General features: G+C 40.1%; 1 long non-coding RNA gene across 2 annotated transcripts; it reads right to left on the reverse strand.

Moving 5' to 3' along the window:
- Positions 1 to 14,027: 14,027 nt before the first annotated feature.
- On the reverse strand, positions 14,028 to 24,420 carry LOC139076908 (uncharacterized). 2 transcript variants are annotated; one of them, XR_011528939.1, is made up of 5 exons: positions 24,310 to 24,420; positions 20,122 to 20,187; positions 19,586 to 19,846; positions 16,737 to 16,828; positions 14,028 to 15,248 (listed from the first exon to the last, which is right to left on the reverse strand). It is a non-coding gene; the product is annotated as an uncharacterized lncRNA (long non-coding RNA). The 2 variants fall into 2 exon arrangements; XR_011528938.1 differs by lacking the exons at positions 14,028 to 15,248; positions 16,737 to 16,828 and having other exon boundaries at positions 18,686 to 19,846.
- Positions 24,421 to 24,765: the final 345 nt, after the last annotated feature.

The raw sequence follows: 24,765 nt of genomic DNA on the forward strand, positions 1-24,765 counted from the left end.
TTCATCCATCTTAATGACCAAATCCAACCAACGGCACAATGATACAATCAATTGCTCAGTAACTATCCATTACGATGGCAGAAAACAAAACAAAACAAATTGGCACTGTTTTGGTCAGTTCAGTAAAGCTACATAGACAAGATTGCCAAGCATATGCTGGCTCCTAGTTTATGCCTTTTGTGGTCCAGATGCATTTCCTCCATTCTGATTACTTAGGAATATTCAACTCCCCAAGTGTTTATTGCCAGCTTGCTCCTTGCCATTCGTTTCTGTCTCCTTTACTTTCTTCAATTTATCTTTTTATTGACAGATTTTTGAAGAAATTCCTTCTTCATTTTTTTAGTCATCATTCATTTTATATCCCTACTTATTTATTATGTCTTATTAGAAAGCATGTTTTCTTCTGTTTCTTTTTTTTCTGCTACATTTATTTGAGCCTTCTAATTTGCTTTACTTCTCTTTGAAAGCATTAACTCAAACAGAACACTTGTATAAATTATATTTTACATATAAGGAAAAATAGATGTACTTTTTTTTAAGATTTACCTAGATATGTATTTAGCTTGCGTATAGCTCTACCTGTGTGTTTTTGGATTACATATAATCCACATCCAAATACTTAGACCATCTATTCTAGATATATCATGTTCCTATCTTGCAAATGGATTGATCTGTTTGTTCTCTCTGAAACTATACCTAACTGCATATCCAGCTTTAATTTTCCTATTTTTCTATAGGAGTCAGATTCTACTAAGTTTTACCATTGTTTTGTACTCCTTAGGTTTTCTAGGCTGGGTCTACACAAGACTTCATCAAACAGAAGTTAAATGTTTGATAACCTACTAGTTGTGGGGTTTTTTGTATGCATATGGAAAAAAACCAGACTAACTTCTTTTCTTTAATGAAATTATCAGAATTGACTAAATGCTTTTATACATGTAGGCACAGAAAATAATTCTTAAAACCTTATTTCCTGAAACATCTTTTGACTGAACAGAAAGTTTTATATTAAAAATATAGCTTTCAAAAAAAAAGGGAAAAGGATCAGAATCATCTGTATTTTCCAGGAATTAGCTTTACAACAATCTGATAATTAGCTTTAAGTGTTGAGCTATTTGTGTGTGTATGTGTGTATACCGAGTGCGTTCATGCACACGAGTGCATGTCTGTGGATGTGTGTTATTTTCTCTTGGTAATTATCATTGTTAAATGGTAGTGGTGGGGGATCCAATGCAATAAATGGATTACAGATACAGTGTGCATGTGCCTCAGGCTCCACTACAGGAACAGAGGGTAGTTGAGGTCAGGTGAGGTCAGATCGAACCAATTGGAGCAGAGAACTGATTATAAGGATTAATGGTGGGCAGGTGAGGGTGTGATAGGGATCAGAGTAGACAGCTGCAACCAGGGGTACTTCAAGTTAGAGACACAAAATTCCAGGCAAGGCAATCAGGTGGGCAGGTGGGCTCCCGATAGGTGAGTAAGAGAGCACTTCAGACAGAAACCATCCATAGTCTGGGCAGTTCCTCCGAAGTAGCTTTAACAAACCCGAGGTCCCAAGAGACCTTTTGTTCTCACTCTCAGACTTCTTAGGCTGCCTCTTCTAGATAGCAGAACTTCAGTGAGCATAGCTGACTTTGTCCCATGTATAGATTATCTCTTATCATTAGTCTATATGAACCCCCAAAATTATCTCCATAATCTGAAGAGCTGTCAATCTCCATGTCAGACAAAAATACCATTTTTTTCTGCCTGAATTAAGCTGTTCAGAGATGTCAAAGATTCTGAAAGATTTGACCAGCTGAGGAGGGGGAGAATTTTACTCCTCATATATACACGATCCATCTTTCAGAGAATCCATCTCTCTGAGTAGGTTGACCCAGGTTAAGAACCTTTTACCTTTTCATCCATACAAGCTGTTTTCCATCTGCCTGGGAAAAGCCTGGACTTTATGGAGAGCTTGTGGTGGAAATGTTAGATAGGACTTTTACCAACTTGTACTCAAGGATTACCTGCAGAGTTTAAAAATTGGCTATTATTGCTTCCTCTAACACGTGTAAGAGTTGAAGATTTTATGAAGTTCATACTCATGCTATTAACTGCTTGGGAAAATATACATTTTGTGTATATGCCATTGTTATGATAAGCTAGAGGAAGAAAAAGGAATGGAGGTGTGGTATAACAAGAAATATATTTGATCTTTGTCCTGGGTTTCTGGCACAGAGCTCCTAAAACCCTTGGAATTTCCTTAGTGATAGACGTGTCTTTTGTTATTCATAATGAGCCCCTTTTGATCACACTTCAGTTTATGCTAATGAGGTGATTTAGGACAGGGGACCCCTAGCTAGCCTCAGGATGCAGGCCGGTCACTAGAAAGACCAAACATGTGATTAGAGGGTAGGAACTCTCAGCCCCACCCTCCAACCTCCAAGGGGAGGTAAGGCAGGTGTTTGGGTTATAAAAACTCTTGAACATTGAGGTTGAGAGAGTTTCTGGGCTGGTGAACACATCCACTTGCTGGGATGGTGGCCCACCTAGAGAGGGTATGGAAGGTCTGTGCCTCTGCTCCCCAGACCTCACCCTATGCATCTCTTCCATTTGGCTGTTCTGAATTTTGTCCTTTATAATAAACTAGTAAACATAAGTAAAGTGTTCTCCTGAGTTCTGCGCATTGTTCTAAGAAATTATCAAACCCAAGGAGAGAGTCATAGCAACCCTCAATTTATAGCTGGTCAGTCAGAAGTACTGGTGGCCCCAAATTTGCAACTGATGTCTGAAAGTGGAGGAAGTCTTGTGAGACTGAGCCCTTAACCTGCGGAATTTGTGCTCTGGATAGTTAAGGTCATAACTGAATTGTTGGACACCAAGTTGGTGCCAGAGAACTAGAGAATTTGTTGGTGTCAAAAAAAAAAAAGCCAGAGGGGAAGATTAGTATGAAGGTCATTGCAGAATTCAGTCAGTCAATTCACAGGTAAAAAATAAAAAAGTAAAATAGGTACAGAGTTTTTGTTTTAATGGCACCATAGATCTTTCCATACTAAAACTTGAAAAAATCTTCCATCTACCTTATTAGTGGATTAAAGGGAATGTGCAATTTAAAGGAAATTTATGATACATTAGTTTAAGCAGTCTAATATAATTTTGCCAGTAATTAAGTTTAATTTCTATTTCTCACTCCCAACAAGCAGAAATATCAGAAGGTTGTACTTATTCTTTATCATGTACAAAATGATAAAAGTAGGGGCTGCTTGATAAACTCTAAATTATAACTCAAGAGAAAAAGAGAGTAGCTTTTATGTTGTGGCCCTACTCTTCACCCTTCGATCTGCCAAATTTTGAAGATAGGGCTGGATTCCTAAGAAAAGGCGGGACATTATCTCTATTAGGTATGATTTATTGATACTATAAGTAACAGAAACCTGAAAAATAGTGGCATAAACAAAGAAGGGATTCATTTTTCTCACATAACAAAAAGTATGAGATAGATAGTCTGAGGCTGAGGCAGCCATTCAGCGGTGCTCTTCGGGACCTAGGCTCATTCGGTCTTCCGATTTCACCATCCCGAGCCTAGGGCCTCCATCTTTGTTGTTACAAGATGATAGTTACAATTCCACAAATCACATCCACGTTCTAGGCAGGAGAATGAGTGAAATGACAAAAACAAAGGCAAAAGGAAGCAAAAAACCAGTTGTCTTTCTTTGAAAAGGCTTTCCATAAAGTCCCTACCAGTGATTTCTGCTTACATCTCATTGGCCAGAACTGAGTCACATGATGGTATAAATTGAATATGTACCCTCCAAATTCGTATATTGAAAACCTAATGTCAATGTGATGGTATTAGGAGGTGGAGCCTTTGGGAAGTGATTAGGTCATGATGGCAGAGCCCTCATAGACAGAATTAGTGTCCTTATTAGAAAAGAGGCCCGAGAAAGCTCCTTTGCCCTTGCCCCATGTGAGGTTACAGCTAGGTGGTGCCTCTCTGAACCAGATCGTGGTCCATCACCAGACACCTAATCTGCCGGTGCCTTGACCTTGGACTTTCCAGACTCCAGAACTGTGAGAAATAAGTTTTTGTTGTTTATAAGCCATCCAGTTTGTGGCATTTTGCTATAGCAGCTTCAAGGGACTAAGACACATGACTACTCCCTGCTGAAGGTAGTCTGGAGTCATTAGTATTTTAGCTGAGCATATTGCACACTTAATAAAATCACAGTTCTGAGGCACAGATTAAGGGAAAATGAATGCTACGGTGATAACTAGTACTGAGGCTTTCACTAATCATAATAAATAGTGACCACCCACAGAACAAAGACATGACTTCATAGCTATTAACCAAGAAATTCCAAGGTTCAGACCCTACTCTTGACTATAATGTCCACTCACAGGAAACCTATTCCTTTTCCTTTCTTTCTCTCCCTTTCCTCTGTTCGTCTCATTCTTTTGATCAAACCTCCTCCCTATATCTCATCTGCCTCTCTAGGCATTTTGTCCTCTTTTCTATCTTTACTTCTCTTGCTCTATTCTCCTCTCTGTAGTAACACATATTTACTTTTAGTACAAACTTACACTTTTTCTAGTTTCATTAGATGAAACACCTGTTTCCTTGATATACAGCTGCATAACAAACCACTGGTGAAGTTAGTGGCTTAAAATAAGGATCAACAAGCTCTTTTTGTAAAGACTGTAAACATTTCAGCTCTATGGGCCGTATGGTCTCTGCTATTGTAGCACAAAAGCAGCCATAGGTGTTATGTAAACAAATGAGCATGACTGTGTCTCAATAAAACTTTATCCACAAACAGCTGTTGGGCCAAATTTGGCCCACAGGCTGTGGTTTGCCAATCCTTGGCTTACAACAATGATTTATCATTTCTCGTGATTCTGTGGGTTGATTGACTCAGCAGGGCAGTTTTTCTGTTCCATATGGTGTAACTGAGGTCATTCATGTGGCTATAGTTTGTTGATAGTTCACCTGGAGATGGAACATCCAAAATGGCTTTTCATCCTCCAGGGCCTCTCTCTATACAGCTTCTCATTATTCATTAATCTATTCTGAACTCTTTTATACTCTAGAATATGGCTTCCAAGAGGGCATGTACCAAGAGGTCAAGTTCTAGAGTGTAAGTGCTTATCAAGTCTCTGCTTGCATCATTTTGCTAAAATCTCATTGGTCAACATAAGTCACATAGCCAATCCCAAAGACAATGTGGGAAAGGGCTACACAAGGGTGTGAATACTCAAAAGTATGGATCGTTGGGGGCCACCAATGTAAGAGAAAACCACCATCTGTCTTCTGGCCCTCAATGATTTATGTCTTTCCTACACTCAAATTAAATTCACCTCCTTCTTAGGCTCATACAACATGATCCTATTCCAGCATCAGATTCAGGCTTGGTGTCCAGCATCTTGTCCTATAAATCAGTTGTAAGTATAGATAAGAACCTTTGGGTGTGGTTCCTCAGGTTAAGAGAGCTATGAACCAAAACAAATTATCTGCCCCACACATCCAACCTTCAATGGTGAAAACAAGAAAGGATAATTGTAATAGACATTGTCTTTCCAAAAATGGCATCTGGGGGAGGAGGTGGAGGATGCATGGTTAATGCTCCTTCGCAATTCTGTCATCCATCTTGACACATGTTACTTGGGGGAAGGGAATGTTTGTTGTGCTCCCTGGGACTGGTTCCTTAATCCATTGCTCTCTTCAACTCTTTGATCTTTTGAGTTCTTGGCTCTCCTTTCCAAGATATCCTTCCTTTCCATAAAAATGTCTTATGCTTGCGGTTGACTAATTCTCTCAGCTTGCTTCTGACAAGTTGGTGGTTCAGAGACCTCTTTTCATTTTGACCTATCCCTCTGAGTACAAGCTGATACAACTCCTTTAAAAATGCTGTGGCTTTTCTGTATTATCAAATCCATTAAAATCCATTCCATTAGACAAACGCCCACACCCACAAATATTGTGACACAGGTCTCTCCCTAGTTTGAGCTGAGGATAAGTGTGTGGTGGTAAGATGGAGTGATTTTGTCTAGGTGAGATGGTCTACGAAGCATTGCTTACATCTTTCAGAGGTCTAAATAAGGCCTCAAACAGCTACAACCTTCTTTTGATATTTACCTTTAAGCCTCATTTTACTGACAATATCTTGGAATTGATCTTTATCCCTGAGGAAAATTCTTACTTTAAAATGTTTTAATTCCTGTAGAGACTAGAAATAAGAAACAATTATATTACCTAACCCAAAAAGTCCTGAGTTGGAAATATTTCCTCTAAATTCTTCTTGAAAACTGAATAGTACTTTCTTTAGCTTCCCTCTATTTCTCTTGCAATATCTTACCGTAAGTGGCTTAAAGCACCAATTGGCACGTTCAATATTCTGCCTGGAAATCTCTTTAGCTAAATTCTCAACTTTATCAGCTATCTAATCTTTCTAACTTCTAAGTGACCAAAGATGACTATTTCTTTCATTCTTCTACCAATACATAAGGTGCCTTTTTCTCCAGCCTCAATAGAAATTTTAGCATTCTTCCAGCCTCCACTCAGGGTCTCCTCACGTTTGAGGCCTCCATCTTCCATCCAGTCACAAATTCTATATTAATCATATTTTTTATTTTTTGTATTTTATGATGCTTTCACATTTTGGGGCCTTGCTGACCCAAGAGAGACTGCTCCTCTCTAGGGTTAGCTAATTCCCAGAGATAGCAAATGACTACCCTGCAAGTGTAACTTTCATATGGAAAACAACTAATCCCTAGCCCATACCACTCAACTAGCTTCTTTACCGAGGTCTTACACATCACCCACCACCCTAATCAGCCCAGGGCCTAGTATCCACACAACTCAAGACAGTGTCTACATCTCAGAACCTGCTGAAATTATTCAAACTAACCAACTCTGTTGAGCCTGATTATCTGCTTTGCCTAGTCCTCCCCATGAAAACCACAATAAAAGCTCTTGCCCACATTTTTCCTTCACTCCTGTCTCTTGATAGACGCTGGTGCTTTCCCATGTGGCCCTGCATAGTGTAGCATGCTTCTTCCTCTTGAGAACTGTGAGGGAATAAACTATCTGTTCAGTGGTAACCTCTCCTGACCTGTTGGCCTCACCATCCCTGAATAGAAACAAAATCCTAGGTATATTTTAAAGCAATCCAATGTCATATGTTCTAGGTTATTTTTTATAGAAGCACTCTACTAATTTCTATGTTAATTGTTTGTTGCTGCATACTAGTCATTTCCAAAACCAGTGGCTTAAAACATCAATGATTTTTATTTCTCACAATTCTCTGGGAAGACTGGCTCAGCTGAGCATTCTTCTGCTCCATGTGGTGAAGCTGAGATTACTCAATTGGCTGAATTCAGCCAGGGGCTCATCTGAGGGTAGAAAGTCCAGGATGGTCCTCCAGGGCCTCTCTCCACTTATCTTCTCATTATTTGGTAGTCAAGACTGAGCTTCTTTATAGCATAGCAGCTGGCTTCTAAAAGTGAACATTCCAAAAGACAATCCCCAATGTGCAAATATTTATCAAATTTATGAATACTTATCATGCTTGAGTCATGCTTGCTAGTATCTCATTGGCCAAACCATCAGCTAGCTCATACTCTCTGTGGGAGGGGACTACCCAAGGGCTGAATACCAAGAGGGAAGGATCCTCTGGGGCCATCAATGTAACAGTCTACCACACCATTATGATAATGCCGTTCCAAGTTTCTTTTTGCTTTGGGGGATAGCCCATGGAGTATAGCAGAAAACGTATGCATGTTGTCATGTGGAGGACAAAAGGTTTGCAATTCTCGGACATACACAAGACAATCCTGATGGATTTGAGTTTTCACTCCTCAGCTAGACAGGTTGGCATTCTAGAGACACAAATTGTCATTTTCCTAAAACACTATTTAGGATTAAATGGCATTAAGCTTTTATTTAATTGATATCCCCATTACTATTAAAGGAGCCTATTGTGGCTAACTCTGTTTGGGACTATGAGGGTTGTTTTCCAACTTAAATTTTGGTTTTCATTGCTGTCATCATTCCTGTTCCTTTTTCCTGCATAGATTTCTTTGGTTACATTGACATTCTGAGAAAAGATAGTCCTCAGCAATTATCCACACGGAAACATGTGCTACTTATGGCAGTCAGCTTATGCTTGTTGCCTGTCTTGCTAATTTTGTGAAATTGGTTATTTGTGAATAGTTACTTGATTACAGAAATAACTTATTTAAGCCTAGAATTGTTGTAAACACTTAGATGATTAAGGTCATCTACATGAGTCTGAATCATTGAGATACGAAGGTGATGTCCAGGCTACTATCTATCAAATATCCATGTTTGGAATATCTTTCGGCTTTTAAAGCACATAGAGAAAGCCAAACTGATAGCTGTTTTAGTGAGAAGTTACCTGAGTGCCATTTTAAAATATAGATCCCTGGACCTTGCCTCAGATCTACTAAATCAGAGTTTCTCAGGATTGAATCCAGAAATCTGGACTCTTTTGACAAGTGTCCATGTTGACTTCACGTACTCTAAAGTTCAAGAATCACTGCTATAAAGGGAAAGACAAAAATAGGGTGTGAGACCCAACCTGAGTTAAGTAATATTAATGTTCGGCTTCCAAGAGGAGGAGCAAGATCTGATTTTGGCAAAATTCAGAACTGACGTTTGTCTTTGAAGATCTTCTTATCTCCCTTCCATCTCTGCTCCCTCTTATTCTTCAATAATACTTCAAAAATTGGCATTTGTCCAGGTTGCACTATGAGCTAGGCACTGGGCCTTGAGCCTCACAAACTCCTATGGTATAAGTTATAGTATCATCCCGCCATTTTGAAGTGAGGATACTGAGGTTGGTTGACGTATGGAATTTGTCCAGACCAGGAGCTAAGGAAAAGTAGAGCTAGGATGTGAGCTACATCTGCTCTCTAGTCACCTGCCTGAGAAGCTAATATACATCATAGTGTTAGAGGCATTCGGTTTCACATACTTGAATGTCCCTGAATCTACCCTCTGACCATCCCCTGTTTTTCAGAACCTTCAACACCAGCACTCCTCAGAAGCACTTTTCTCCTTCCTTTTTAATCCACTGTCCAGTTTCTTTTGTGCAGCTGTTTCTCCCGATTCTTTGCACCAAAGAATGAAAGGCCGATGGCCAGTGTCCTCTGACCTCAGCCATCTCTGGAATGTTTGCTATTAGGAAAATGCAGCCTCTTTGGTTACACAACTAGCCAAATATCTTCCAGAAAAAATGCGTAGTAGAGGTGTTACTGCAAAAGGCCTTTCTTCTTCATAAATGACTCCCCTAGAATATACGTTCCAAGGTGACGTTTCAGTTACTGTTTGGGCTTGAGCATCTGGAACAGTGCCTGGTGTACCGTGACTCCCTAAATGTTAACTGAATAAATGAAGGAACAAGCTGCATTTTAACTTTATGGCTCTCATCAGAAACTCAGATGGTAGGATAGCTAAGATCTGGGTTAAAAGTTCCAGGAAGCAAAAGTTGACTTCCTAGATGGGCAACCCCTGTCCTGTGCTTTGAACTTAGTAAGTAACACAGCAGCTGCTGTATCCCAATGGGTGGCCCAGGAATGGGAATTTCAAGTGTTTCAGTAGGAACATTTGACCAAATGATAACAGCTATCTATACATATTAAAGCAAAGCTATATACTTTTTGATAAACCTATATATTCATTCTTTCCTTCATTAAACAAATATTTATTGAGCACCTACTACATGCAGGCACAGCTCTAGACACTGGGAATACAGCAGTTGACAAAATTATCAGAAGTCCTAGTCCTTATAGAGTTTATTATATTCTACTTGGGGGGAATGGGTGGCTGGTGAAGAAGAAACAAAGACCATGACAGAGCTCTGCTCAACGGAAGAGAGCAGGCAACCAGGAAACTCAGACCAACATCAAAGGCACACAGACTGAGGGAGAGAGGAGAGACCTGCTGGGCGCGTCACAGGAGAAAGTTCACTGTGCATGGCCTTCCCCACACAGGACTACAGCTCTAAAAAGGGCTGCATTTGGGGTGGCCTTAGACTGGGGAGAAAAATGATGCCAGGAAGGATGTTACCATGGTGATACTCTAGATTGCCCCCTCTCCTTCTCCCTGCCCATCCCCCTCTGCCTTTGGAGCCTGCATTTCTACACTGAAAATGAGGGTAGACAGGATGTTTCCTGTTCTGTCTTAAGCTTATAGTGCAGGTTCTCTGCTTTGGATACCACAGAAACCCTGAGCTTGTGCACTGGGGCCTCCATGGAATGGGTGGCCTGTGCAGAGAGACTCTATGCCTGCCTTCCCTTGGTGGGCAGGCAGCATGAGATAGCGTTGACAGGGATGACCATGTGCTTCACCTTGCTCACTCTCCTGGCCCAGCCCTGTCCTAATGACACAGGGAGATCCTTGTTCCTCAGGAACCAGGAAGATTCTCCTTTCTGAGATGCCAAATGTGCTTATTTGGGCAATCTCAAACAGGATCAGGCTGGTCTCTCCTCCCTACCCCCAATACATGTGTCTCTGATGTTAGTCTGAGTGTGAGTTTTGTGTTTGCCCATTCTGTGCCAGGAATGGGATTCGTGGTCCCCAAAATACCGTTTTCCCTCCTCCCAGAAAACGTCTGGACCCACTCCTGCTTGAAGGACTAGTGCATTTTTATCAGCATCTCCCTCTTTATTTTCTCTTAAAATGCAAATATTCAAGGGAGAGTTAAATTGCTAAGTTCCTAAGACATCTGTGTGAATTAATTTCTCAGGTGGGTGACAAGAGAACTGAGAATAAACCTGAGATCACCAAAGCCAAACTTCTCCTTCACCGCTCTTGTTTGGGACATCCCCAGGGTGTGGCAGCTCAGCAGGACGTTGTGGGGAAAGTGCTCAAGCTCTGGAGTTGGACAAAATGGGTTCTAACCCCGACTTCATTTCTGTGTATCTGTCTGATCTCCTGCAAGTTATTGAGTCTCTCTGAGCCTTAATTTCTTTATCTGAAAAAAAAAAAGGGATAATAACACCTATTTCTCAGGAGTGTTGTGAGGATTACCTGAGATGCTGTATGTTGAGTGATTGGCACAGTGCCTGACATATAGCTAATCAAAGAGCAGCAAGCTCCAGGCTATGTTTGGGAGGACTCCCGGCTTGTAGGAAGGAAATAAGAAGCCACTTCCATCACCTCTGTTGCCTTGTTCCTCTGGGAGGGATTAGGAAGGAGAGGGAGTGGCGAGGCAGGGAAGTATAGGCAAGGTGCTTTTGCTGTTCATGCTGCCTGGCCAGAACCTGCAGAGATTTCTCTTCCAAACTAGACAGTATTGAGGCATTTATCTCACTGCACAGTGACTTTCATCTCTAGCTGCTGCTTCTCCAGCCAGCACACAATTCTGCAGGATTGCTATCTCTTGAGGCTTGAAACAGGAAGAGTTGTTACAGGTGAGGATGGAGCAGCAATGTGTGAGAGCAGCTTTCTTGGTACTAGCCAGGCTCCATCAGAGCCGGAAACGCTACGGCTCCAACCACAGACATAAAGCCCCCTCCCTCACAGTCGACCTTCAGTCTAGTCTCGCCTTCCTGCTTCTGCACAATACACAGGCACATGCACATTTCCTGTAGCTGTTCTGTGTGTAAATCTCATCTTACCTTTTTCTCTCAGCCTTAGGATTTTGCCAAGAAGTATTGGAGAGCGAGAGTAGCCCTCAGATTCACCTTTCTAAACAGAAGTCAAGACCCCCCAGAACCAGCTACTATCTTTCCAGCTTCTCTTTGCTTAGACCTCAAACTTTGCCCCTGAGTGGACTGGTTCACTGACTTGGGGCTTCCACTAAATTCATGGCTGTGAAGACAACACGGGGAAGCCCCACTAGGCTTCTGAGCAGGAAGAGAGCATTTGAAGCAATAATTCCTCAGCTCATTACCAAGGGCAGCTAATAGATTAATCAGTGCCTTCATTGCAAGCCCTGAATATTAGTTTGAAATTAGCTTGGTTAAATACCCAGAGCTGGAGTGTGCATGCCTGTGCATATGTGAGGCAAAGAGATTTCTTGAGTCTCCTGAGAAATCCTCTTTTCGCAAGGACTCACCTTTTCCATGCACTCCTGGCTCCCCCAGCAAGGTGCGTGGTTTTAACCCCCTGCTGACCCCAAGTCCAAACCAGGACTTTGTTAGGAGACTGAGCAGGATTTGGTCCTGCTCAGCTGTAGACAATGGTCATGCACCCATTTTGGCTTCTCCCACAATAATTCAGAGCTGGTAAGAAGAGTGATTATGTGGGCACTCTTGAGTCAGGTCACCTGAACCCGAAATCTCTCTGGGGCACCTACTCTTATGCAATTAATCACTGTGAACCTCAGTTTCTTCTTCAGTGAAATGTTGATAAGAGTATCGACCTCAGAGGGTTGTGGAAGGGTTAACTGAGGTAATGAACATAAGGTGCAGCACGATGCCTGGCACATAATGAGTACTTCATAAATGTCAGATGCTATTAATAATCCTCTACATTTTTATAGCACTTAATTATTTTCAAAGTACTTTCACATAGTTTCACATGATTCTCCTAACCAACCCACCAGGTATAAGATACAAAGCATGTAGTATTATTCTCATTTTTACAATTAGAAAATTGAGTTTGGAAATGATTAAACATCATAGTTGTAATTAACAAAAACCCATTTTGGCGGCTTGTCCCCTTTTCGCCACCCACAGCCGCTTTAAGAAGCCAGACTAAGAAAAACTTTCTATTCCCTTCAGAAAAAGCAGGAGACTTGAGTTATAACATGTCCTTCTTATCAAACTACAACCTCTCTGAGTCTGCTTTTTGCATCTGTGGCATTGGAGGGCTCCTTCCAGGGCTGAGGATCTCTGGTCTTTGGCTTTCCCTTAACAATAGGGCTGGGTCCAGAGATGTGCTGCAAGGCGAGATGGCCCCGCTGCTCACCGGTCCTCACCCTCTACCACTCCCATGACCTTTAGAATATATCGCCTGCATTGTAGTTACTTTTGTGAGTATGTTGTCTTCCAAGTAGCTTTGAACTTTAGGAGCACAGAGCAACTATTTTAATTGTGTTTCCTCTAGAGCAGCTGGCAATTCAATAACTACTTGTGGCTTGATGATTTTGTAATTTGGGGCTCTCTAATTCAGGCCTAATTAATGCCCGTGTCAAGGTCAGCCTCATTATCCTATCAAGTATTTTGATGTTCTTATGAGTCTTGATATTCGAATAAGAAAATTACAATTTTAAATCGTTTTTCTAAGAGGGTAGGAGGTGAACACATTTCTAGAACCTTACACATTGTTGAAAAAAAAGTCAGTTGCTTTAAAGGCCCCATAGACACCCATCATAATCACTGGTTACTGAGAAGAACCAAAAGAAAAGTTTTCCTGTGTATACCAGCATTGGTCTTTCAAGATCTTAGTTAAAAATTAGTGTGACCTGAGACATGTACTAGCCATTTACTAGACAGAGCAAGACGTTTACTAGATATGTATAGTCATGTGTTGCTTAACGACAAAGATACGTTCTGAGAAATGCATACTTAGGGGATTTCATTGTTGTGTGAACATCACAGGGTGTACCCACACAAACCTAGATGGTATAGCCTACTGCACACCTAGGCTAAATGGTACCAATCTTATAGGACCACCATTGTATGTGTGGTCCATCGCTGACCAAAATGTTGTTATGTGGTACATGACAGTACTAGACGTCAATGGCATTTCTCCTCTGTTGTGTAGATTTGGATTCCAAAGCAAACCATTTTGCAACTTTCATATAAGTCAGGTAACTTGCTGTTAGTTAATGAGGGTGTCTTTGTATGGCTCCATGGACTGTGATCACAAATCATCGAGGGCCTAGACCACAGTACATTCTGCAGCCAACTTTGCCTTTGCTTTAAAATTAAACTTTCTCATGAGAGCAGAGTTGAACAGTGAACCAACCAGAAAATAGTATTAAAAAATGTAGGATACTTGGGGGACTAGAAGCACATATACGTTAAAGAAATACAAATACATATTATAATAAGATACCAATGTATAACTCAACTGTTATTAACACGTTTAATTTAATTCTGGTTCTAGCTTGGGAAGATAATAAAACAATTCATCCAAAACTTTTCCTTAGAGACAAAAACATTTCAGGATTCACATTCTGCTTTTCAGTGTATTGGTTTATCATCAAAGATCCTCACAAGAAACTTTACTCCATTTTGCTTGGCGGTTATACCATCTGATATTTCAGTTGTTCTGCTTACTCTTTACACTCTTAAGATTTCAAAATGGTGGTGTTGTTTTTTTAACTCCAAAAGCTGGTAATAAGATCAGTCATACAACAAGACTCTAAGATCCTATGTAAAATCCTCTTTCCAAATATATTTTTCTTCATGCAACAACTTTAATAACCTCTTCGAAATCTAGGGCCGAACATCAATTTACACATTAAGTTACATATATGTTACTTTTGTACTACAAACAAATCTCCAGCTTGGCCTTTATCAAAGACTCATTGACAAAAATGTTTCAAAAGTTAATTAAAAAAATACATTCAAACAGAATACAAATAGACCTGAATTTTTTAAACAATATTTTGAAATAATTTCAAACTTACAGAAAAGTTTCAAGAATAATAAAAATAACTCCTGTATTCTCTTAATCCAAATGCATCAAATCTTAGGATTTTGCCACATTTGTTATCTCTCTTTCTCTGTCATTATATATATTGTCTAAAAACATTTGAAAGTAAGTAGTAGAAATCATGCCTCTTTACCTCTACATACTTATATTTTTCTTAAGAACAAGGACATGCATACATAAACATTGTACAATTATTAAATTGAGGACATTTAATATTCATGATACTGTTATTAATAGAAAGTTCATTATCAAATTTTATCAATTGTTCCAATAATGTCCATTATGGCAATCCTCCCCAGCCCCATCTCCAACTCAGAATCTAATCCAAGACCACATATTTCTTTTAGTTGTCATGTTTCTTTAGTTTCTTTTAATCTGGAACAGTTTCTCAGGCTTTCATTGCCTTTTATGATGTTGACATTTTAAAAAGAGTACAGACCAGCAGTTTGGAGTTTGTCTGGTACTTTTTCATGTTCCCGTGCAAGGTATGCATGTTCAGCAGGTACAGTATGTAAGAAATGCTGTGTCCTCTCGAGTACGTTCCCATCAGGCGGCACATGATGTTGGGCCGTCCCATTGTTGGTGATGGTAACTTTGATCACTTGGTTGAGGTACTCTGGGTCAGGTTTCTCCGCTGTTAAGTTTACCATTTTGTGTTAACAGAAATCTGTGGCGAGATACTTTGAGACTGTATAAATATCCTGTTTCTCATCAAACTTTCACCAATCATTATAGCATCCCATGGTGAGTCTTACCTGATTACTATGGATGACTGCAAAATGGTAATTTTTAAAGTCTATCATTCTTTCTACATTTAGGATGTAACATTCTACTATAAGAAGAGCTTCCTCATCTCCTCTATTATTTATTTATGTATTTATTATCCATGTGAATCCGTGGGTTCCTAGTTTATTCAATGGGTTGTAATAAATTACTGTAATTATTCATTTCAAAACACAAATTGTCATAAATTCGATCAGACAGAGCCCTTTCAAGTTGGCACTTGTATCCATTTGACATGTCCTCATCGTTTTTCAATCATTTTCTTACTTTGTAGCTCAACAAGACATTCTAAGCTTATCTTGGATTTTCTCTGCTCCAGCCCTGAAATCAGCTGTAGTCCTTTTTAGTAGAGGAATGGTATTTAGAATCCCAAATGTAGGCAGACACTAGATTTTGAAACATATGCTTTAAAAGATATTCAGTGTTTCTTCTGTTGTATCTAAAGCACTAGTTTGGGCAAAGCTAACTGTGTCCAAAGAGCGAAACAGTGGGCAATGTGTGTTGGCCGACCTAGTAATATAAATCTTAAAAATCTGAAGTGCTATGTATTTCTTCTATTTTAAGATTCTAAGATGCACCATAGTTTTAGTAACAGCTTTGTGGAGGGTGGAGGGAGGGTAAAGAATTCTACATTAAGGGTTCACATTGATTATAAGGCATCTACTAATTTCAAAAACATCAAGATGTAAAAAAATTTGCATCTTAGAATCAAGAAAACAAGCAATTTGTCTCAAAGAAGAGCATATCATTATGGCTGCATGCAAAATCATCCAAATGATTTACAGAAAGCATTAAATAATGTTATAAACTGCTTTGTTTATATTTCTTTACTTTTATTATCCTTATCTATACATTCTTTTATTTTCACCAGGTTGCAATAAAAGTATAGGGGATAGGTCAAATGAGTCTATTTTATTTTTTATAGATACATGAAAAATGAGAAGAAATCACAGCCAGATCTTCTATTCCTCAATGATTGAGCTGAAAGAAGATATATTATCACTAGAAATATGTTGATTTCTTCCACATTTTCTCATATGCTAAATTTTAATAGGTCTATTGTATCATCTCAATGAATCAGAAAACTAAATGGATTTTGATAATAATAAAAAGACTATTTTATGTCTGGATGTGACTTTATAGTTAACAAACACTTTGCAAGGGCAATCTCATCAAGAGTAGCATAGTGTATTAACTAATTAGGAGAACCTGCTAGGGATCTGACATCCCCAGTACAAGTCCTGTCTCTGTTACTTACTAGATTTGTACCCTTAGGCAAATTCACTTCTCTAAGCCTCACTTTTCTCATCTGTCAAAGGAAGATACTAGTAGTACCTACCTCAAATGGTCATCGTCAGGATGAAATGAGAGGACTCAGGGAAAGTGGATAGACCAGTGCTGGTGCTCAGTAGACTGCTCAATAAATGTTAACTAACAGAGAAGTAGATCAAAGACAGAGGTAAGTGTCATTCTAGTATCTCAAATGAAAACATTTCCTGTGTACATCCCTTGTAAGAAAAGTTAGTATTTTTTCCCGACTTAAGAACCTAAATGGAGTGAATAGGAAAGATCTGAAGTTCTGTCAGGAATATGAGTTAGGAAGCTGCACCACAGGCAGATATATCGCTTACCCAGGGCCGTTTAGCTAGCTAGCTCTTCAGTTGACTCACTGCCAGCAGGTCATAGTTGGCCTAACCCATCCTTTTTTTTTCTCATCTACTACCCTCTCATCTATAAGAAAACTATAGTTCAAGTGAGCTATTGGTTCAGAAGACTGAGCAAAAATTTTTGAGCCCTGGATAAGCAGAGAAAAGGAGAAAAGAGCACACACTCAGTGGATTTGGATTGCCCTGCTCACTCAGGTTTTGTCAGCTCGTGGATTACTCACTCTCTGTGACAATGTTGATCATAAGCGATCCTGAGGGTTCTTATCTTGGGACAATACCATACAGGTGATTAACACTTTAAATAAAAAAGAGAAGACACCCTTCATCTTCCACGATAAGGGATTCAGCATTTCCCTTTGAATTCCTTAATTGGCCTTTCTAATTAGAGGGATTTGCTGCTTTATTTGGCCCTAGTTGGCTGTGATCTGGGTGGTTTCTGCAAGACTGGGCCAGATTGTTTGCATCTTAAAGGAATTCTGGGGAACCCCTACTCTTTTCTGGGATTTCTTTCATGCTATTCGAGGGTTTTAGAGAACTGAGGTGCAGAGGAAGGAAGAGGGGACTCTACTGCCTATTTCAGAGTAATTACATCATTCGTGCTGGCTCGGCTCCTACAACATCCTGTGAAGCTTGGATGAAACAATATGCGTGATTAGACTTTCACGGTTCCCCTGACATTTGCACAGCTCTTGTCCTGTTTTAGCACCTACAATACTAACTCTTGGGAGAATCTCCTAAGTTCTTTCTGCTAAATTGGTTTGTCTAAAGCTTCCACCTAACTAAAAGCTGGAAAAGAAAGGAATTCATTATTTGGAAAACGTTAAAGCATGTGGGGACATGTAGGATAACAGTACGAAACATAGTTCACGAGGGGCTACACCACAATGTGGCTTAAAAATATCAACATTAGGACAGAAATGTAATTATACCATCATCATAAGAAGCAATTTGTAACAATTAACTCTTCAAAGACACCTGTTTCCACCTTGCCCTGCACAAGCCTCAGGTGTTTGTTCAAAGGGACCAAACCCACAAACTGTGAAATTCCTTTCACTAGGGAGCCAACAGCATTGAGCGTGCACTTTACCGCCCAGGCACCTCTTCTGCTTCCTTGACATGAACCACCCCAACGACACTTCCCCCCAGCCCCACCACCCAAGTTTCACTACAGGTAGACTCAGAAGCATCTCAAGTTCTAATTTTCTCCCTTGCTTTGGATAGAGAATTAATGCTTTCTAGAAGCTGGATGTATGGCTATCTTGTCCCTTCTAGCTACCAGTGTACTGCCGGTGATCTGTTGTCTGACCTTTTGCTATCAGTGTATATCTCCTCAGCCTCAGGGTTTTTCTTGGCTATCCCCAGTCTCTGATTTTCATTCTTGAGCTCGGGAGCTTACGAAAGAACTCAGCAGCCTGTCTGCCTCTCGCTCTTTAATTAGCTCCCCAGAGCCTTTTCTTGAAAGTCTGTCTGGATCACTTTGAAAGGGATATTTCCTGTATATAAAGCTCCTCCTCATCAGGAGGTATGTATAGCTTAAAACTTGCCTTATCCACTCTATACACAGCTTACCAAGGCCACTGATTATGAAAACATGCTACTAGAAGGATCGAGGATGAAATAATTTATCTTTTCATGGTTTTGTTTATTCAACAGATGTTGTTTAACCACCTATTATATTCAATACACTGAAAAAGCTACACTGATGGATGCAGTTCCTGTCTCAGAGAACTTATAGTCCAGAGCAATAGTTCTTAAACTTCACTGTACATAAGATTCTTCTGGGGAGCTTGATAAAAACCAGATACTCAGGCTCCATAACTCAAAGGTTATGATCCCATTGGTGCAGAATGAGACCTGAGAATCTGTATTTTTATAGTAAGTACCCCCCACCCCCCAGAGAAATGATGCCAGGATCCTGTGGATACATTAAGAAACATCACTCTACAAGAGAGATACCTCAAGTTGACATCACCTTCTTTCAGGTACTCATTTCTGGAAACCAGTGAAAGCAGGCAAAACATGGCCTATTTGTTTGGTTTACCTAAATAAGATGTGGAACTCACATTGTATCTGTATTGTTTATTCCTACCAAGATACTCAAATTGCTTTATTGCTTTTTCTTCCCTTTCTTTTGTCATAGGAGTGAGCATTATGTGTCTCAATTTTCGAGATGGAGGAGAAGAAGTTAAAAATTATCGCTCAATCTGCCACACATTACATAGCAAGTCGGTAGCAGGTGCAGGTCCCTAGCACATAGCTTCACCTGCTTCACAACATAACAAGATAGCATTCTTTTTCATATTCAGAAAATGCAACGGCTTCCCAAGCTCCTATGTGCTCTGATTACTCAGTGATGCTCAACTTAAAAACAACTTGACTTTCTCAGGTTCACCAAGCTGTGGGTGGGGCCCAGGAATCTGAAATTTTTAAAGGGTCTCCAGATAATGATGCTGCTGGGAACCACTGTTATGAGAGAGAAATGTGTAGAAAGTACAGACAAGGATGGGGTGAATCTCCTCACCTGCCCGTCCCACTACCTTGTTCAACTTGAGTCCATTGACCTTTGTGCTGCTGTCTATGCTTATTCTCTTCTGGCTCCCAACCCCAAGTCTTTTACTTTCTTTTCTTATTTCCCTTTGGCAAAATACTCAGGTCACAGTTCCATCTGTTTACTTGAAGCAACAGTTGCTCTCTTTCCATATGTGGTTTAAGTCCCTTCGTCTCCAGAGTGAAGCCTGTGGATTCTTGAGTGTATCCAAATTACGTTGATGTTGAGGGCCTGCTGGGGAGTACAGAAAATTACAGGTAAGATAAATAGACATATATATACAAGACAGATGTTATATATATTATATATTTCTATATAAATTATATATAAAGTTGTTAGATATTTATATATATCTACACAAAATAGATGCACATTTCAAAAATCTTAAAAGTAAGTACATTTGCCATCCACTCTTTTATTTCAATTCCATCTATCACCTTCAACTTCCAATATTATATGATGCTTATAGCAAAACTATTTCTAATGGAAACTGCAAAGATTTTACTCACTGGCTCTCAGTCAGAAAAATGCTTTGGAGATGGCCACGTCAAAGTCAGGTCAGCTATCCTAAAACCCTGAAGAGAGACAGTGAAAGAAAATCCATAAGTATCCTAGTCTACATTATCTCAGCCTGCAAGACTGATAAAACCATGAGCACCAATATTTGACTCGGCTCCAGTTTCTCCTCTTTCTTTCAGCTCTGTAAAGATTTTCTTGTTGATTGCTCCTTGACCTAACTTGCACATCAGTATCCACAACTCTGAAGAAAATTTTTTTTTTCTTAAATACTTAAACACTTTTTTCATTTTTTTTTCTAAAGCATAAATGACCCTTATGAGGAGAAGTGGAAAGTTCTAGATGTAGTGTAACAAGTGAGGTTTTGGAGTCTATAGCTCTTAATTCGAACCCTGCTCTTCCCCTTCTTAGCTCTTTGACCTTGGACAAGTGTGAACTTTCTGAGCCTCGGTTTCCTCAGCTATAAAATGGAGTTACTAATAGCGCCTTCGTCAAAGGGACGTTGTAATGAGAAAAGGCACACAAATTGCTTAGCGGAGCATGGCCCATAAGAAGCATTCATTAAAGGTTAAATTGCATTGTTATCCTTATCGTTAGTCTTGGGAACATTTGTATTTTCATAGGCATCAGCACTTTTAGAAAAATAAATAAAACTCCTTATTAAGAATATCAGCAAGCAAATGGATGAGGATTTGTAGGGGGCTCAATTAATATTCTTGCCTGAAAGAATACCACTAGCTTTTGAATAAATTTGTTCATTCAGCAAAACTGTATTGCACATTTGCTATGCGAATTATATATCAATAAATTACACACACACACACACAACTGTATTGTGCACTCTTGTCTGTGCAGGGCACTGAGATAGGCGCAGGGGATACTAAGACACAAAAGTCCAGCTCCTGCCCCTAGAGTGTGAATGGGAGCTAATCCGAGTATAGTTCAGTGTCCTGACTCACCATCTAACACCTGCCGAGAACAGACGTCAGCTCTCAAAGAAGAACATGCTTGAATGAGTCAGTGTCAAGAATGGTACACAAAGTTCCCATCTCTGCATCACCTGATAGCTCTCTAGCCACCATGGGACCCAGGAGAAGTCCTTTCCCATTCCACATTCTTTCCTTGCCCAGCCTGATGGCAGGGTGGCTCCTGTCAGGAGTCTCCTTAATAAAGGATTGGGAATCGGTAATTATGAGAATGGAGATGATAAGGATCAGACAATTAAAAGGTAATTTCTACATATGCTATGACAGGTTGGAAGAATGGCATGAAAAATGGAGAAAGTAAATTTCCTATCACTTTGGATTTGAAACTGCACAATGCAAGCTCTCCATTACTGCAGAACTGTGGAAAGTGCCGACTACCACGACCCCCTTGCCAGTGTAAATTTACTTCAATAGGGTTTTTCCCTCAGGGCTTAGAAATGCTGAATATGTCTAGAAGTTTTCTGTCCATTGCTTTACTTTTTTTTTTTTGAAGAGAGAAAAAAATGTTAATTTTGAAGCAAAGACCAAAGAAAGTACAATTTGGGTAAAGCAGACGGGCCAGCAAAGATTAGTTTTAGACTAGATATCGTTCTCAGTCCAATAAACTGAGATTTAAAGAAACAGAAATTAAAAAAAAAAATTAGGCTAGTAAAGATGATAATTTGGCCAGAGTGCAATATATGTTTCGAAGAGCGGTGGAAAGGCCCTGTAAATATGGTGAAGGAGTCCTGAGCTGGGAATTGAGAAACCTGAGATCTTATCCAGGTTTCCATTGGTCCCTGTGACCTCAGACTAGTTTTATAAACTTTCTGGCCTTAGACTCCTCATCTGAAAAATAAAACTAGGTGAGGCTTCGGGTCTCTTCCATCTCAGACACACCTACAGCATGTGAAGTTTGAGAATGTAACATCAAAGCTTATGAAGCCATTTGGATTGTTGAGTGAGTTTTCCTCCCAAGTTTCATCCAAGTTATACACATGCAGTTATTACAGAGTGTTGGACCTGTCCTCCTAACTCTAGATCTTTCCTTTTCATACCCGAAGCCTAAATGACTCTTCAGACTGGCATTATATTTCTTCAAGCCAGCTATTGTGTCTGGCGATTCACAAGTCAGTTTCTCTATATCTTTGTTTAGTCATTGTCACCATCCTCTGAGATAAGTATTATTTTTCCATTTCACAGATTAGAAAAATTAAGGCTCAGAGAAGTGAAATACTCTATATCCTATGCCTAGTGGCTGGCATAACCTGGACTGAGACTGAGATTTTTTTTTTAAAGATTTTATTTTTTTCCTTTTTCTCCCCAAAGCCCCCCAGTACATAGTTGTATATTCTTCACTGTGGGTCCTTCTAGTTGTGGCATGTGGGATGCTGCCTCAGCGTGGTTTGATGAGCAGTGCTATGTGTGCGCCCAGGATTCGAACCAACGAAACACTGGGCCGCCTGCAGTGGAGCGAGCGAACTTAACCACTCGGCCACGGGGCCAGCCCCTGAGATTGAGATATTTTGATTTTCATGTTAGTTCTCTTATACTGTGCCTCTGTGGTAATCCTGATTAATGTGGAAAGAGCTATGAAGCTTTGGTGAAAATGTTGTCAGTTGATATATTTTTGTCATGTGTCACCTGAGACCCTGCACACAGTTGTGCCAATTAAACTGATTAGCTTCCACCCATCCATGTGAAACACTGACCAAGGACATTAGTTACTTCAACAGTACCACGGAGTAAGGTCACGCCCAACTATTCTTGTCCTTTTCTGTTCTCTACTTGTTAATACGTTGTCACCGTTTGTACCTTACCCAAGCCAGAAACTCCCACCATCTTTGACTGTTTTTTCTCTCATTTCCCATATCTAATAGGTCACTAAATCTTACACAATCTTCTTAGGAAATGTCTTAAATCCGTCTCCCCACCCTATACCCTCTGCTGTTTTCCATGGTCAGCTTATATCCTCTGACTTCCCTAACTCAAACTCTGTCAGCACTAGCCCATTTAAAATACGCCACAAATTATTTTTCAGAATCAGAGCTGTTACTATGTGGTTCCTTTGCTTAAAAATTTAACCCATCACCCTCCCTTCAAAAAAGAATTTCAGACTCTATAATACAGCATCAATATCATTCTCCAATCTGCTTCCCAATGTAAGCACTCCAGTCTTAACTTGTCATCCTCCCAACACTCATCCTGCTCTACGGCCCTGGTTAACCCTAGATGAGCAGATACAGAAAGAAAAGAGAAGAAATTAAATGATCCAGTTCTGGAACCATCAACATTTTAATGTCAGTTGCAAAAAAGAGAAGCCAGGCAATGGGATTAAAATAGAGGGATCTTGGAGGTAAGAGGTCCAGGATTAGTCAAGCAAAGATGGGATGGAGTATTTCAGAAAAGATCTGAGCACAGCTGAAATTGTTCGTGGTAGCATAACAGGAACTTCAAAAAGCACAAAGGATCAGAGAATGGGAGAAGAAAGGGTCAGACAAAGGGAGGGGCTGACCTGCATGGGAGCTTCAAATTGGACAGCGCAGAGGGTCTCACAGAAAGGAAAGGACCAGAAGAAATGTGACTGGATAGCACCTTGCCACCAAAGGCTGGTTGCAATCTGACTAATAAAATTTTCTTACATAAATTATCCTCAACTGGTCGTTCACTCATTCAACAAGTACTTCCTGAGTGCTTAATGTAAGTCAGGAGCTCAGCTAAGCAATCGTGACCCAGAAATTAACAAGCAAAAGGAAAAAAAAGAGAGAAGAAACTTTAAAAATTGCAGTCTTAATCTTCAAGAAGCCCATAACCCTGTGTTTGAGAATGACAAGTAAACAATCATAAAATAGTGTAAATAAGACAGCGATAAAAGCAAATACAGAATGTTGGGGGTAGAGAGAACCCCGAGAGATCCAAGAAGTTTTTGTCTTATGGAAAATAACATGGAGCTGATTTTGGAAGGCTTTGCCTTAATTCAACACTTAGGTTTTGAAAGTTTGGCTATTTCCTGTGTAATAAATATTGGGCTTCATAAGTACATGTGAGATTACGGTAACCTAAGTACTTCGATTATGGTTGTTCTAAGCCACACCTGCCAGCGTAGCAGGACATCAGGCCTTACTCTCTCTCCCCTAGCCTCTGCAGGTAGTGTCAGGGCTCCTCCATCAGTCTGGGCTTTTGCCTTTTCCCTAGTCATTCATGCTTTGGACTTACCCATCTCCATTCCATCCAAGGACCACTGATCGTGCCTCTGCTGATCTCCTCCAGTGAATCTGGCACTTCTGACCTCTCTGGTGGATCTGTAACCTTTTCACTAGCCTTGGGGTGAGATGGAGGTGGGGCCAGAGGCTGCCCTCCTCTATTGAAAATATTGAGCACACCCCTCTCTTCACTCCCCACAGCCTACTTGTGTCCAGGCTGTGCCTTTTAATAGAACTTTACTGAAGTTCCTGGTTGACAAAAGGGAGTCACAATCCACAGAGTTACCTACAACTGCTTCTGGAAGTGCTGCTCTCAGAGCCTAAGTGTCACGTGCACATTCACGGGTTGCTCATATTGTTTCCTGACCAGCTATATAGCTCCCTGCCTCTTTCCAAGCCTTTCTCTGAGGCAGGGACTGACACAACTCCATCACCAGGAATATGCTCAAGTCTACAATCCTTAGAATTC

The sequence above is a fragment of the Equus przewalskii genome, chromosome 18 (assembly GCF_037783145.1).
Source record: "Equus przewalskii isolate Varuska chromosome 18, EquPr2, whole genome shotgun sequence".
Classification (NCBI taxonomy): domain Eukaryota; kingdom Metazoa; phylum Chordata; class Mammalia; order Perissodactyla; family Equidae; genus Equus; species Equus przewalskii.